We start from the raw sequence: 16,913 nt of genomic DNA on the forward strand, positions 1-16,913 counted from the left end.
TGATCGAATATGTGAGTGGCCGTCGTTTGCATGAAATTGGTAAGAAGCTCTGTTCCTGTTTCGTACCTTATGGGTAACTGAAAATGGGTTAAAAAAGTTGTGGCTAGGGCGCTGACGTTATCGAATGAAGCTCTAGGCAATTTGATATACCATTTTGCTGCCAGACCAGTTAACGTTCGCTGAAAAAGGTGAAGCCTAATCGAATCATCGTTTAGAGTATTAGATGAACACCACAGATGAAAGGTCATCACATGATTCGACGGGTCTTCACCCGGATTTCCATTAAATTTAGGAATATCTGACGGAAGTTTATGTGGAATCGCCGGCCACCAAAGGGTGTAAGCAATTGGATCATTCATCAGCCGGTTTAGATCTGGTAATTCTAGAGTTGCTACAAAGGGCAACTGTTGATTTAGGTTAGGCAAAGCATACCCAGGATAAGATGGAATTGCCTGAGCAGTGGGTCTTTGCATACCAGCATAAAGTATTTGATGCTGGTAACTTTGATAAGGTTGATGGGCATAACCATTATAGTATGGTTGTTGATAACCGCTTTGGAAATGCATTTGCCCATTACTTACAAAGACTTGTTGCTCAGGTCCTTGATATGATTGCTGGAATTGCGGTTGTTGAGATTGAACTAGCCCTGGTTGTTGGACCATTTGCTGTTGTCCAATACTGGATGATTAACCAAGATGAGGAGTCATAGTACTTGTTTGAGCCTGAGTCGCTCCAGATAGGGAGGCACTAACCTCAGGTTGCGATTGAGTCATTGAGACAAGAGGCTGTTGTATTGCAACCTGAGAAACTTGGGGTTGACATACAACAGGTACTGCTTGTACTTGCGATGCAGTAACCATAGCAGGTATAGTGGCAATATTCGACACAGGGTGGACTGGTTTCATTGAATATACAACCCTTGGTTGCTGAGGCAGTATTGGTACCCAACTGCTGGATGTAATTTCAGTTTGACCTAAACTTTGTTGTAAACTCTCATATGGTTGTTCTCTGGGAGGGAACAATGAAAAGGCATACTGCCCTCCATATGGTGGCAATCTAGTACTTAAAGGGTAGATTGGCCTTTGAAGACACATTGGATCAATTTGTTGAGTTTCAACATAAGAAATACCAGATGATAATCCGGATGAAGAAATAGGAACTGACCATATCGTTGAAACAGTCCCTGATTGGACTCCGGCTTGTTGTTGATAACTTGCCGGGACAGATGGTATACCGGCAAACATCGTTGGAGTAGCAGCAAGAGGCTCTGCCGCTGCTGCGTCAGATGACATAGTCTTGGATGTCGACGATTGTTCAGACATATCTAGTCTATCCAAAAGATTTCCTAGTGATTCTACAAGAACTTGCGATGAAGGGAGACTAACTTCTAAGAGCAACGAGGGAACAGTGACGTTATTCTGATTAAAATAAATTTTAGATGCTTTTACACAACTTGTTTTTTCAATTTTTAAGAGTTGAGAAAAAACAAAAGATGACTCTAGTCGCCTTCGATTTTTAATCAGCGTAAAGTGACAAGTGCTCAGATGGACCTTTTCCTTTAAGGAGTCTGAAAAGGAACGAAAGGGACTACTATGGAAATCTAGACAGAGGGATTACCAAACCAATTGCAAAACTGCAGAATACTTTTTACAGTACGGCAGTCAATCTTCCCGAATGTTGTGTTCAGTGCATTGTGATCAATAGGGTGGCAGACACAGCTTCCTATGGATAAAGGATAAAGCCTATTGTGGTCTCCCAATAAATACTCGATGGTATGTGGGAGCACAAGTCCATACTAGCACTTATCGTCTCAAAGTGGAGGAATCACCCAACCATCAATGAAAACAACAGTTACCAGGCTTTATGACGCCGGAATACGTCTCTAGAGTAGACTTCTAAATGTTGTGTGTTAGGTTCCAAAGCGTTTTTAGATTCATTAAATTTATTTTACAGTTGATCTTGCTTAAGAAATTTGCCTTTCAGGTTCACCGTGTGATGTAGATATACAATTCCTAAAATGCAATCTAAGATGATAAACAATCGTTTAATCTTCTTTTTGCAATGAAAATCCTAGCTACTAAAGAAAGAAAGACGATATTCTTTCAACATAGAGCAGAGAGCACACACTATATGCACTGCCCTAAATCAAACCAACAAACAGTCTAAATGCAAATGTACATGCATGTATTTGTTTTGAGCCTTCTTAATGTGTGAATGATAGAAATAAAACTAAGTGCAAATCTGAATTATTTTTCAAAGCGACATTACTAACAAGCTTCTTCTCAAGACAAAATGGAGATAATGACGACACTTTGCGATTTGGAATGGAAAACTTGCTTTCGACACTTGAAAAACTATTAATTCAAATCAAATACAAGAGTAACAGTGTAATCGACTATCAAGAACAATCAGATTCTCTTCTATGACTGAAAACGACACTTGTGACACTTTCAAATCAAGAAACGACAGTTCTATTACGCTACTTCTTTGTAAAATAGAACTGAAAATGGCTCACAATACATAAAAACATTTACAGTTCTTTGCATAATGGAGGCGGAATAATGGCAAGGAAGGGGGTTTCCAATAGAGGTATACTGACTACAGACAACAAAACTCCTTAATAGAGCTGAAAAGAGTGAACAAACCAAAGTCTGGAGGCAAAATTAGACCTTTCTGATCAGCGCACCTGTTACACAGGGATTCCAGTATGCATCCCACCTACAGCACACGGGAAGTGCGATGCACACTGAGATCCTTGAAGAGGGTGCGATGGTACAGTGCGAGACTTTTGATCCAGTCTTTTATCACAGTTTGTAGCACAGTTCAGGGATTTAGGCCGAGCTAGTGGTAATCAGTAAATAAATCACAGGGGTAGATCTAAGGAGGTTACTAGAGCCACCACAAGGGCAATTAGAGAGCTTGTAAATTGATCGTTTAGTTTATAAAAAAAACCCGGAGATAGACTGAAACAACATTGATCTACTTTGCACTTGCATAGCAAATGCAGTTCGAAGGCTAGCTGGCTTGACTTCAGGCTCCGTCTGTAAGTTTATAAAGCAAACAAATATAGACAAATAAACAATCTATTCACTCCCCAGCGGAGTCACCATTTTGTTATCGAGAAATCTAGTGTCTATGCAGAGCTACTAGTCCCACTAAGGCTGGTAGCTACCTTAGAAACAAACAAACTAAAAACACTTTCATTTTCCTTTATGAGAAGTAGATAAGAGGGGAAAGAAGGAGACCATCCTTTGTCTTGCGCTTGGTTCCTTGCTTGATTCCTCTCCCTTCTGATAGATCTTTGCCACTCGCTTCCTTGTTTACCCAACTTCAAAGAGCACTTGTAGAATCAAAGAAGCATAACACTATCCAAGAACAGAGATCTACTATCATAAACAATATAGGACCAGATATATATTGACCACACAAATGCATATATCATCAATCATACAAGAATGTGGAGGAAAACTTAAATAGCTTTATTAATAATCAAGAATAGCAAAGAGAATTACAACCAATTGTTCTGACCCAGCGTCATCCTCTCAGCAAGAAAGCCCTTCTTCACCTCATGAAAAGCTTAGATCACCCAACACTATGATGTTACACCAAGAAACTAGTAGCACTTCCTTACAAGATACAAAATTCCAGCCTCCAACCTCTGGATCTCTGGGATGAGAGATCTATATATAGATATTTGCAGAGGTGTGAGTCAGCTCTGGGTTTTTGATTAGTGTCTTCTCTCTGATAGTTCTTGTTTCCACTTGGAGATCTCATTGATCTCTTACTCATCCTTGGGCAATTCTGAGAGGCAAGTGTCACAGGAGAAGTTTCTGGAAGATTCCATGATCATCCACCTCGCAAACTGTCTTCGCCACTTGTCTATTCTCGTCCATCGCACCCTATAGAAGGGATTTTCAGTATGCATCACACCTCCTGTGTGCATTTAGGTGGGATGCATCGCACCCTCAGCATTGAGCAATCAGTATGGTCCAGTTTTGACCATTTCTGAGTATTTTTTCGTGGAGAAATTCTGGGAGATGATGTAATAAGTTGACCTTGTTCTTTTAGGGGTTGGAACAACACTTTTAGGGACTTAGGAGCCCTTGGTTTATGGACATATTTGATTGGGGTTGAAGTGCCCAAAAATGTCTATAACAGATGTGTATTGCAAAGTGCAGAACATCGATTCAGACAAAAGTAAGATTCAGCTGACTAGCCTATGCCTCGGAGGCATTGCCTTAGTATGGTGGGAGGGCAGGACACAAGCTGACATGAAGAAGCATGGTAAAATTCTTTCTGTCTGGAGTGAATTTGTTTTTGTAATTAAAAAACAGTTCTATCCACTAGCTTATATGCAGCAAGCCATGATGAGTTGGAAAACTCTTTGACAATTAAAAGTGCAAAGTGTACAAAGCTACACCCAAGAATTTAGGAAAAGAGCTTTGATTCTAGGAATTTCTTTAGACTCACCTAAAACCTTGCTGAATTATATAGGTGGTCTACACATCTATTTAAAGCACACCATTCTCATGTTTAATCCCACTAGCATAGATGAGGTATTTGTTCAGGCTACACATCTACAGGCTAAAGGCAAGAATGTGAACCCAGAAGTTGGGGGATCATCAAAACCCACTGCAAGCAAGAACAAGGAAAAGAGAAAATATAAATAGAAAGAGAGGAAGACAAATGTTGTACAAAAGACCAAGCCTTCATGCACTCACTGCAAGAAGGATAGGCATGATGATGAACATTACTGGATTCTGCATCCGGAGCTGAAACCCAAGAAGTATGATGGCGAAAAGAAGAAGACTAATGCAGTTATTTAGAAGGATTTGGGGTCAGACTCAGGGGATAAAACAACGATCACAGCCATAGGTATAAAAGGTAAAAATTATGAAGCATCTACTAGTAATTGTGCACAATCTATTGAAAATGAAGAAAATTAGAGGAAAAGACATGAGCTTTGTCATATTAGAGTTGTTTCCAAGCATCAAAATATTGATACCTTGTTTGATAGTGGTTCACAAGTAAATTTAATATCTGAAGCAATTGTAAAGAAGTTGGGATTACTAACCACACCTCACAAGAAGCCATATCCATTAGGTTGGTTATGTGATAAAGCAAAGATACAAGTGACTAGACAATGTAAACTTAGGTTTTCTTTTGGGTCAGCATTTGTAGAAGAGGTTGAGTTAGATATTGTTCCCTTGGATATATGTGGAATTGTTTTAGGAAGTCCTTACTTGTATGATAGAAAAACTATTTTCTATAGAGCTGAAAACAAGTATCAACTCATTAAAGATGGAATCGAATATATTGTAAGATCTCACAAACTCAAGAATAATTATACTCTCATAAACTCAGGGCAAATGAAAATAATTGTAAATTCATGTAAACAATTTTTACTGATGGTTGTAAAGGAAAAGAAACCTAATAAAACCAATGTATTTGAGGGTTGGAATGCTAAACAACAAGCTAATTTAGAAAAAGTTGTTTCAGAATATGATATACTATTTCAAGAACCTAAAGGTCTTCCACCCAAAAAGGAAATAGTACATGATATTAATTTGCAGCAAGATGCTCCATTGCCTAACATTGGAGTGTACAAGTTGTTCACTTTAGAGAATGCAGAAATCATGAAGTAGGTACAAGAGCTTCTCGAGAAAGGGTTCATAATACCTAGCACATTGCCATGTGGGTCTCCAATTGTCTTGGTGAGAAAGAAAGATGGCTCATGGAGAATGTGTATTGATTACAGAGCACTGAATAAGATAACAATAAAAAATCATTATCCCCTTTCTCGCATAGATGACCTACTAGAGTAGTTGAAAGAAGCTGTTTGCTTTTCCAAGTTGGACTTGGATAGTGGCTACCATCAGGTCAGAGTTGCAGAGCAAGATGCATGGAAGACTTCTTTCAAAACAAAGCAGGGATTGTATGAGTGGTTGGTTATGTCTTTTGGCTTAATTGATGCTCCTGCTACTTTCATGAGAGTAATGAATGATGTACTCAGACCTTTTATTGATGATTTTGTCATTGTATATTTAGATGAAATTCTTATATTTAGTAAAACATTGGAAGAACATTTAAAGCATTTAAAGAAGACTCTGGATGTTTTGAAAAGAGAAAATCTTTATGTTAAGCTCTCAAAATGTGAATTTGGCAAAACATATTTGAATTATTTGGGTCATATTGTAGGGGGTGGTGAATTGAAGATAGATCCCTCTAAGGTTGTAGTCATCGTAAACTGGCATAAACCCAAATCTACTATAGAAATTAGAAGCTTCCTAGGAGCAGCACAGTATTGGAGAAAGTTTATTTCTAACTTTTCCTTGCTTGTAGCTCCCTTACATGCTTTAACAGGATTGAAAAAGGTGTTTCAGTGGGGAGACAAATAGCAAAAAGCCTTCCACACCTTAAAAGAAAAGATTAGTACAACACTAGTACTAGCATTGCCCGATCTTCAAAGACCATTTGATATTGAAATGAATGCTAGTGACTATGCCATGGGAGCAGTGTTGATGCAGCATGGTAAACCCATATGTTATCATTCTGAGACATTTAATTCTGCAGTAGTTAATTATCCCACATATGATAAAGAATTGTATGCATTAGTACAGAGTGTGAAAAAGTGGAAACATTATTTAATGGGTAAAGAGAAATTTATACATACTGATCATCAACCACTTCAATATTTACACTCACAAACTAAGTTGCACCAATCAAGACACTATAGGTGGATGGGCTTTCTACAACAGTTTCATCTTGTCATCAGATATAAAAAGGGCATACACAATAAAGTTGTAGATATGTTGTCCAGACCAATCATAAATGCATCTACTATACTTAAGCATAATTCAGTATTGCATGAAAGCTACATTGAACAGTATGCTCAAGATATAGATTTTAAAGATATATATGCAACTTTAAGTCATGGAAAACAAGTAGAAGAATTGGATTATCATGTTAAGGACCAACTCTTGTATCATTTTGGAAAGTTATGCATCCCACAAACTGAAAGAGTAAAGATAACTCGAGAAGCACACACTTCTCTAATATCAAGTCACTTTGGTGTAAGTAAAACAGTTGCACAGCTGCAAAGATTTTGTTATTGGCTAAAAATGAATGAGACAGTTTCTAGATATGTAAGAGGGTGTATCATGTGTGCTAAAAGCAAGCCCAATAATAGAAAACTAGGCTTGTACACTCCACTACCAATTCCTTCTCATCCTTGGGACAATGTTTACATGGACTTTGTTGGGGGACTGATTAAATCTAGAAAAGGTCATGACTATTTATATGTTGTTGTGGATAGGTTCAGCAAAATGTGTATTTTAATACCATGTAACAAACATATTACAGCTGAACAAACTGCAAAGTTGTTCTTTTAGCATGTATGGGTTCATTTTGGATTACCCACTTCCATTGTATTTGATCAAGATACTCGATTTGTTGGAAAATTTTGGTCGAGTCTGTGGGAATTGATGGACACCGGACTGAAGAAGAGCGCAGCTTTTCATCCACAAAGAAACGGCCAAATAGAAATGGTTAACAGGATAGTGATCCAGTTGCTCAGAGGCTATTGCAGCAAGCATCCCAAGCTTTTGGATGAACATTTATGTTATGTGCAGCATGCTTACAACCGAGCTAAACGTTCTTCTACATAGCCTTTTGAGACCTGTTTTGGTTTCACACCCAGGTGTCCCTTAGATTTTGTCTTTGGTAAAGACATAGCAGTCGATGGACACAGTGATATGGACAAGGCAACCAAGTTCATTGAACAAATCCAAGAGATTCAACAGGCAGTATAGGAACAGCTGGAAAAGAGCTAAGCCAAGTACAAGGCAAGGAATGATAAGCATTGGATTGAGCACAGTTTCCAAGTTGGTGATCAAGTCTAGTTGTATATCAACAAAGACAGAATGCAAGGTGAAGGTAAGAAGCTGAAGCCAATAAGGTATGGACCTTTCAAGATACTTGAGAAAATTGGTGAGAATGCTTTTCGCCTTGATTTACTAGCTTACATGCACATCTACTCAGTTATTAATACAGAAAGCTTGAGACTATTTGAACCTTCATTGATTGAAGATCCCGAAGAGAAGAGTCAATTGCCTTCTATTGATGATCTGTTGCCTGAATATCTCAATGAGTTGCAGGAAGATATAGTTCTAGATAGGAAGGTGAGAACTACGCACAGAGGGGATGTTGAGTACCTTAGGATTGGGCTCAAAGGTTCAAAACCAAGTAGTGCAAAATGGATAGAAATTGGGCAAGCGAGGAATCTATACCCTCACTTGATTGATGCTTAAAAACCAACTTTTGGTGGTCCAAAAGCTTTTTCAGTGGGAAGGCCATGATCCGAATTGGATCCTAGAATACTCTCTAAGTTTTCATGAACTCTGTAAAATTCATGCCAAAGTTTCAAAATCTTATAAAGATCGAGCTTATTAGAGATATCCTCATAACAGTTGCAATTTGTGATTAGTGTGGAGCAACGAGGACCCTCATTCAAGCGCACAGACCATTGGCCCATGGTAATGCACGCTATCACGAATTAGCAGAACGGGAGGTCATTTCAAGAAACGGGGCAGTTTCTAATATGCGATTAGTGACAAGTCACTAATCACATTTCACTGAGCAAACCCCTCAAAGAAGGAAAAGCCCCGAGTGCCCGGACCCGAAAAGTTATAAAATGTAAAGGATACCGCGCCAATTCCGTCAAAAGTGGGGTCCCACAAAAACTGGCAGAATATCAGAAGGGCTTCTAGTAGTAAACGGTTTCAACCATGTCCCACCCGATGCCACACAATGGATGCCAGAGAAAACCGCTCACATCGGACGGGTAAACGTCATGTTACTTACCTGCCCGATATGAACAATGACCATAGGATAGACACTCCAGATTGACGGCAGAGACGCAATCCGATGGATGACCAAATTCGACGGGGTAAATAGGCAGAGTTGTATAAGATTTGAAATCCGACGTGGACGATGCGTTGGTAGAAGGTCGTGTTCGCGGGCATTCTTGGAGTTAACAGTAAAAACAATCGTTTCAAAGACGTCCAAGAGAACTGACACTCAGTTCGTTACGAAATAGGTGGCCACCTCCCTGTGAGGTGTTATACAGTGATGATTATGCAGAATAGAGGGATTTGTTGAGAATGCAACAAAATGATGGAGCTTAGTGGAAAGGAGTCGCCTTCACTAAGTGGGCCCGCAGGCTATTTTTGGCTATTTATGGATGATTGGTCATGTTGGGAAAAATAGATGGACTTCTATTTTTGGATCACAGCAGGAGTGATCAGAGTCTATTTTTAGACTGCTAGTCAAAAATAGAAAAGTCAAATATTATTGTCTCATAATAATATTTAGACTATAAACATTATCTTATCCTCTTGGAGCACTTCAGTTTGAGCTACAGATGTGGCACATGCAGCTGTCAAAAGGAAATACGCTTTCTTTGTGGGTCAGTTGAGCTATTGCATGCAGGACATCAGTTAGAACTCATGCATGTGAGTTCTGTGGAGTTGGATGTGGAGTTGATGGAGTTGTGTTCAGTTTGACTTGGTTAAACTAGTTGTAATTAGTCTAACTGCAAATAAACTAGTGATGAGTGACGTGAATTAATTGATTAAATTAATTCACTAATTATTAACACATAATGAAACTGAAGAATACATCAATTAACTCAGTGCATGTACAATTCAGTGGAGACAGGTGTTAGAGGTTGAGATTTCTATCAGTTGTGACTATAGTTGTGCATGAGATCTTGCACAATCAGTGGGATTGAGTTATGCCAATGAGTATTGCACAGTGTGGGCCAATATGCCCAGTGATATAGCCTATGCTCACTTGATTTTCAGTGTGGGTGATTTTCACCAAGCATTGTGTAGTGGAGGCAGGTAGAGCAGCGGAGAAGATTTGAACCTGTGACTTGTTCGGATCTGAGCTAGTTTTGTGTGTAACAGGTGGAGATAGTACTGAGTACTTGTGAGAAGTATTGTACTATGTATTGTTACATGTTCTCAATCATTAATATACAGATAGCGTGGGGTTTTCAGCTGTAAGCTTTCCCCGGGTTACATACTGTGTTAATGTGTGCATGCGATTGATGTTTCATTATTTTTAATGCTGCTAAATTGATGATCAATGTAGAGGAGGTTATGTATTATGCATGTATTCCGCAATAGTGTATAATCGGGATAATCTCTATGAATAAGTGTTTATTATTCAAAATTTCTACATGGTATCGGAGCTGTTGATCATCAGATCTACTATTCAGAAAGTGTTTACATTCTATTTCTTTAGGCAGAGTCTGTAATCAAGCCAGGTAGCCTCTGGATTCATCCTTCCTTTGGAAGGTGAGATATCCATTAAAAGCCCATACAACCAATCTCTGTACGAGAAATACTTTGTTGTCACGAATTCTAGATCAGAGGGGGTTGAGTTCGGAGCTAGTGGAATTTGAATTTGCAGCGGTGTTTTCTTGGTATCATCATGGCAATGTCTTTCAACGGATTGCGATTGGAGTATGCTCTCTAGGGTAGCTCGAACTATATTGCATGGAAGGACAGGATGGAGGTAGTGTTGGATGATAACGGGCTGAATGATTTCATAGAGGCTGATGTCCCAAAGCCTACTGATACTGTGCAAGTTGATGCTTGGCAAAAGAAGACAGCAAAGTGTCGAAGGATTCTGTTGGAGGGCGTGAAGGATCACATTGTGTCCAGCCCGCATGGAAAGGCTTCTCCATACTTGATGTGGAAAGCATTTACAGATCTATTCCAAAGCAAGAGTGATCAGAGGAAGCTGGTGCTCAAGGATAAACTCAGAAACATCAAATGTGAGAAGGGAGACAGTATGCCCAAGTATCTCACGAAGTTCACTCAGTGCAGAGATGAGTTGGGAAGTGTGGGGGTGACTGTCGATGATGAGGACTTGGTGAGCTTGGCTCTCCTTGGTCTTCTAAAGAGTTGGAATTCCTATCAAGAATCTGTCAATGGTTGGGAGAAATTGCCAGGATGCGAGAGACTTTGGTCAGATCTTGTGCAGGAGGAGATCAAGTGGAATACCAGGGACGGATCTTCATCAAAGGGACCTGATGAAGAAAATTGCACTTTGGCTGCCAAAGAAAAGAAGGGGAAGAGCAAGAAAGCTTCTCAGTCTGGTGCGAAAGGCAAGAAGTAGGACATGTCCAAGGTGAATTTTTTTCACTGTCACCAGCACGGACACTATGCCACTAATTGTTCGCAGAAGAAGAAGAACAAGCAAGCCGTTGGATCTGCAGCAGGAGAGGCTCTAGCCTCGCAGTTTGAGCTTGATTTTTCATTGATCGCATGCTTGGTTTCAAGTGTGATGGGATCGGTGTGGTTCTTGGACAGTGGTGCGTCTTTTCACATGACAAGAGATCAAGATTTGTTTTCTGATCTGGAGGACAAAGATCTTGGAGTGCACATCGAGATGGGTGATGATGGTAGATACAGTACGACCAGTATCGGTACCATTTCCTTTGAGAGGGAGTCTGGTAAACCCTTCGTATTGAAGGAAGTGATGCATGTTCCAGGATTGAAGAAGAATCTTATCTCTGTGGCGATGTTAGAAGACAAGGGATATGATGTTGTTTTTAGCGATGGAAAGGCTTTCCTGCGTAGCAAGACAACTAGAGAAACCCAGAAGATAGGGGTTTGAGTGAGGAACCTTTATCAGTTGCATGTATATGGATGCACAACAATGGCATGCAAGGCAGAAGGATTGGTGAGCCAGGATGATGGCGAGTTGTGGCACAGGAGATTGGGTCACCTTCACCATGGAGCCTTGAAGATACTACAGCAGATCACTACAGGGCTTCCTAAGGGCACTCTTGTGCAGGCAGATCAGTGCAAGGGGTGTACTTTGGGAAATTTTGTGAAAGCCACCTTTCACGAGAAGGATAGTCATGCCATGATGATCCTTGAGAGAATTCACACAGACGTGTGTGGACCTTTCTTAGTAGCTTCGATAGCAAAACACAAGTATTATGTGATCTTTGTTGATGATTTCTCTTGTAAGTGTTGGATCTTCTTCATGTAGAAGAAAAGCGAGACATACTCAAAGTTCTGTGTGTTCAAAGCACTGGTCGAGAAGGAGTCAGGGAAGAAGGTGAAGGCTCTTAGGAGTGATAATGGTGGTGAATACATCTCTGGCGAGTTCAAGGACTTTTTCAGTGCAGAAGGGATTCGAAGAGAGCTCATAGCTCCCCATAACCCATAGCAGAACGAAGTTGCTGAGCAGAAGAATAGAACGATTGTGGGTGCTACATGGGCGATGTTGCATGATTAGAGCCTACCCCTTCACATGTGGGCAGAAGCATGCAATACTGTAGTTTATGTGCAGAACCATTGTCCTCACAGGATACTTGTCATGAGTACACCCGAGGAGGATTATTCTAGTAAGAAGCCTGATCTTTCTCATTTGAGCATTTTTGGTGCTAACGTTTACATGCATGTGACGAAGGATGCCAGGAAGAAGTTGGAGCCGACCGCAGAGGTTGTGATATTTGTGGGGTACACTGATGTGCCCCACAACTATCATGTGTATTTTCCAGACAGTGATAAGACTGTTGTGTGACGGGATATAAAATTTCAGGAGGAGAAAGCCATGAAGTGTTTGCTTGAGAGGTAGCCACACTTGCATGCAGATGAGAGCTATTATTTCCTAAGGATGAGCTTCAAGATGTGGATCAGCCACAGGACGAGGTTCATGGAGTGGAAGAGACCACTCATGCAACACCAACCATGAGAGGGCGAAAGTGCTTGACAGAAGCTGAGCGACTGGCTCAAGATGCAAAGAAAGTTGTAGGACCACCTACAGCCCAACGCAGGCAGAGAAAGTCACCTGATCGGTACACTGGATACATCGCTCTTATGAGTAAATGTGTTGTGACTGAGCCATCCTCTTTCGAGGAAGCTGTGGAGGATCCCGCATGGGTAGACGCCATGGTGGAAGAGTATGATTCGATTGTCAGAAACAATGCATGGGAGATTGTTCCTAGACTGGAAGGGAAATCAGTGGTGGGTTTGAGATGGATCTACAAAGTGATGCAGATGGGGTGGCACATCCATCAGATGGATGTGAAGACTGCGTTCCTTCCTGGAGGTTGGATGAAGGAAGATACTACTTTAGCAGAGGTAGTGGATGCCACTGTTTATCGACAGTTGGTGGAGTCGCATGTGTGCAGGCTCAAGAGAGGCACATCGGGATATGGATCTTGGTACAGACAGGAGGATACAGATTGGGCAGGGAGCTCAACGGATGACATCAGGTACCATCATATCAAAGATTGTGTGCAGTGGAGAATCATGTTACTTTCCTACATTCCAACGGAGGATCAGGATGCTGATATCTTGACGAAGGCACTCACCAGGAGCAAATTCAAATACCACCGAAGTAGGATAGGGGTTGCTGATAATCCATATCTTGTTGAGAGGGAGTGTTGAGAATGCAACAAGATGATGGAGCTTAGTGGAAAGGAGTCGCCTTCACTAAGTGGGCCGGTAGGCTATTTTTGGCGCAAAGTCTATTTTTAGACATATGGATCATGGTCTATGAGTTGCAAGATGCTGTTTATGGATGATTGGTCATGTTGGGAAAAATAGATGGACTTCTATTTTTGGATCACAACAGGAGTGGTTAGAGTCTATTTTTAGACTGGTAGTCAAAAATAGAAAAGTCAAATATTATTGTCTCATAATAATATTTAGACTATAAACATTATCTTGTCCTCTTGGAGCACTTCAGTTTGAGCTACAGATGTGGCACATGCAGCTGTCAGAAGGAAATACACTTTCTTTGTGGGTTATTTGAGCTATTGCATGCAGGACATCAGTTAGAACTCATGCATGTGAGTTCTGTGGAGTTGGATGTGGAGTTGATGGAGTTGTGTTTAGTTTGACTTGGTTAAGCTAGTTGTAATTAGTCTAAATACAAATAGACTAGTGATGAGTGATGTGAATTAATTGATTAAATTAATTCACTAATTATTAATTCATAATGCAACTAAAGAATACATCAGTTAACTCAGTGCATGTACAATTCAGTGGAGACAGGTGTTAGAGGTTGAGATTGGTATCAGTTGTGACTATAGTTGTGCATGAGATCTTGCACAATCAGTGGGATTGAGTTATGCCAATGAGTATTGCGCAGTGTGGGCCAATATGCCCAGTGATATAGCCTATTCTCACGTGATTTTCAGTGTGGGTGATTTTCACCAAGCATTGTGCAGTGGAGGCAGGCAAAGCAGCGGAGGAGATTTGAACCTGTGACTTGTTTGGATCTAAGCTAGTTTTGTGTGTAACAGGTGGAGATAGTACTGAGTACTTGTGAGGAGTATTGTACTATGTATTGTTACATGTTCTCAATCATTAATATACAGATAGTGTGGGGTTTTCAGCTGTAAGCTTTCCCCGGGTTACATACTATGTTAATGTGTGCATGCGATTGATGTTTCATTATTTTTAATGCTGCTAAATTGATGATCAACGTATAGGAGGTTATGTATTATGCATGTATTCCGCAATAGTGTATAATCGGGAAAATATCTGTGAATAAGTGTTTATTATTCAAAATTTCTACAGGATTCAGATAGACAGAGGCAGGGAAACCGGAAAGCCGGGAAGCAAAAATGAACAATCAGAAAGCAGATTGGCTCTAAAGCCACGAATTGACAGAGAGAGAAGGAAGTAAGTTAGAAATATAAAGTTAAGAGTACAGAGAAGAAGTTGAGCTAACTTGCAGAAGCAAAGGTAGCATCGAGCCACATAGATCTAGAGAGAGTTAGAGACTCTGTGTACTCAAGAGAAGGCTTGAGAGGTTCAAGCGAACTCCTCTATATATGCCTGTCATGTATGAGTCTCAGATTGGGCTCATACTACTGTGACCAATAGAGGTTGAGTTTCATTAAGGAGAGTCTATGTACTCCACAGAGTTGGGGGATCCAAGTACAGTCTTGCTGATTTATGTCTGTTATGTGAGACTCAAATTGAGCTCACTGTTGTAAGAACTCTGCTTTGAAAACATAATAGAGAGGCCACTACTGAAGGGTGGACTAGGAGATGTAGCCTAGGAGTATTGGGTGAACTCCTTATTAAACTTGTTCTATTTACATGTTTTCCTGTTATTTTTTCTCTAACTACTTCAGTGCCTGTGTATTTCGCAATCTTATCGATCTGTTGCATAAAATAACATAGGCACATCCATGCGCATGGGTCTGTAATACCTTAATTAATTATCTTGGATCAATTCTAGATCAACACTTCTTCTGGTACTGTGACACCCTCCTGTCTCATACAGACCTCTTATCGCATAACTCTATGACCTGGGCAATGTAGTTTATAGTCCCACGCCTCCTTGCAACTTCCTAGATCTCTAAGACTATGCTACTATCATGTAGTCATTGGATTGGATCCCCGGTGTATGGCTTCAATCAATTTCCATTTACCTTTCCTAGAAATGGGTCTCCATTCAATTTCACGAGCTAAACTGCTCCACCATCAATAATCTCTTTGATAACGTATGGCCCTAGCCAGTGCATTTGAAATTTTCCTAGAAACTTATCAAATTTACTATCATATAAAAAAACTAAATCGTTTACCTTGAAGTTGTGTAGCTTGATGTGCTAATCATGCCAAGATTTTTCACGTTGCTTCTGAACCTGTTGATGCAATCCAACCAAAATTCTATCCTCCTCGAGGTCTGTTAGCTATGTGAGCCCCTTTTCTAAAGCCTCACGATCTGCCATTCCTGTGAAAGTCGCTATGTGTATACTAGGCATGATATACTCCATAGGCATCATAGCCTCTATGCCATAGACGAACCTAAATGGTGTCTGACCAGTAAGCTTCTTATAGGTAGTTCTGTAAGCCCATAACATCGTTGGTACGTGCATGTTCCAATCATTCCTCTGTGCATTTCAAACATTTGTCAGCGTGTTCTCCAATATATTATTAAAAGCCTCAATTGTGCCATTGTCCTGAGGATGATATGGCATACTCTTCTGATGATAAACTTGGAATTCTTCTTTCACTATGCTAATCGTTTCATTAAGGAAATGTGTACCGTGATCACTCATTAAAATATCCAGGAAACCAAACCTGGTCAACACATATTCACATAGAAATTTTGTTGTTGTTGCCCCTGTAGAGTCCTTTACAGGTTGTGCCTCTGCCCATCTGGTCAAATACTTAGTCGCGGTGATGATATACCACACACCTGTCTTCTTACCTAGAGGCCAAATTGGCCTAACAAAATCAATTGCCCACTTCTCAAATGGTTGGAATGACACTTGTGGATTCAATGGCAGCTCATCCCTCTATGATGGCATACCCATTCTCTGACATGCATCACATGCCCTATAATACACTTTGGAATCCTTATGCAACGCTAGCCACCACGACCCAACGCGTAAAATATTTTGCGTTGTTGCTTTTCTTGCATAGTGGCCTCCCATAGCTCCTCCATGAGCTTCAACAAGGATACTATTTCGTTCAAAATCAAGCACATAATGTCGCAGTATATTGTCTGATCACATCTTATACAAATGGCCTAGAATAACAAAAAAGTCTGTTGTGCGCACCACTAATTCCTTCTTCTATTGACTAGTGTATCCCTCTGGAGCCATTCTTGTAGTCAGGAAGTGGATAATGTCTACAAAGTGATTGTCTAATACACACACCATAAAGAGCTGCGCAGCAGGCAATCCTTCATCCAAATTGTTAGGCTCCTCTCCTATTTCAATGTGTGACAGATGGTCTGGCCCTGCATTCAATCATCATAGCTTCACAATTACTTTGAAATCATACTTCTGAAACAACAACAGCCATCTTCATATTCCCCCCCCCCCCCAACACAGGCTCGTTGACTAGGTACTTTAATGCAAA

Source organism: Pinus tabuliformis, chromosome 8 (genome assembly GCF_031772625.1).
Source record: "Pinus tabuliformis cultivar Carrire ecotype Pingquan chromosome 8, CPIR1, whole genome shotgun sequence".
Classification (NCBI taxonomy): Eukaryota; Viridiplantae; Streptophyta; class Pinopsida; order Pinales; family Pinaceae; genus Pinus; species Pinus tabuliformis.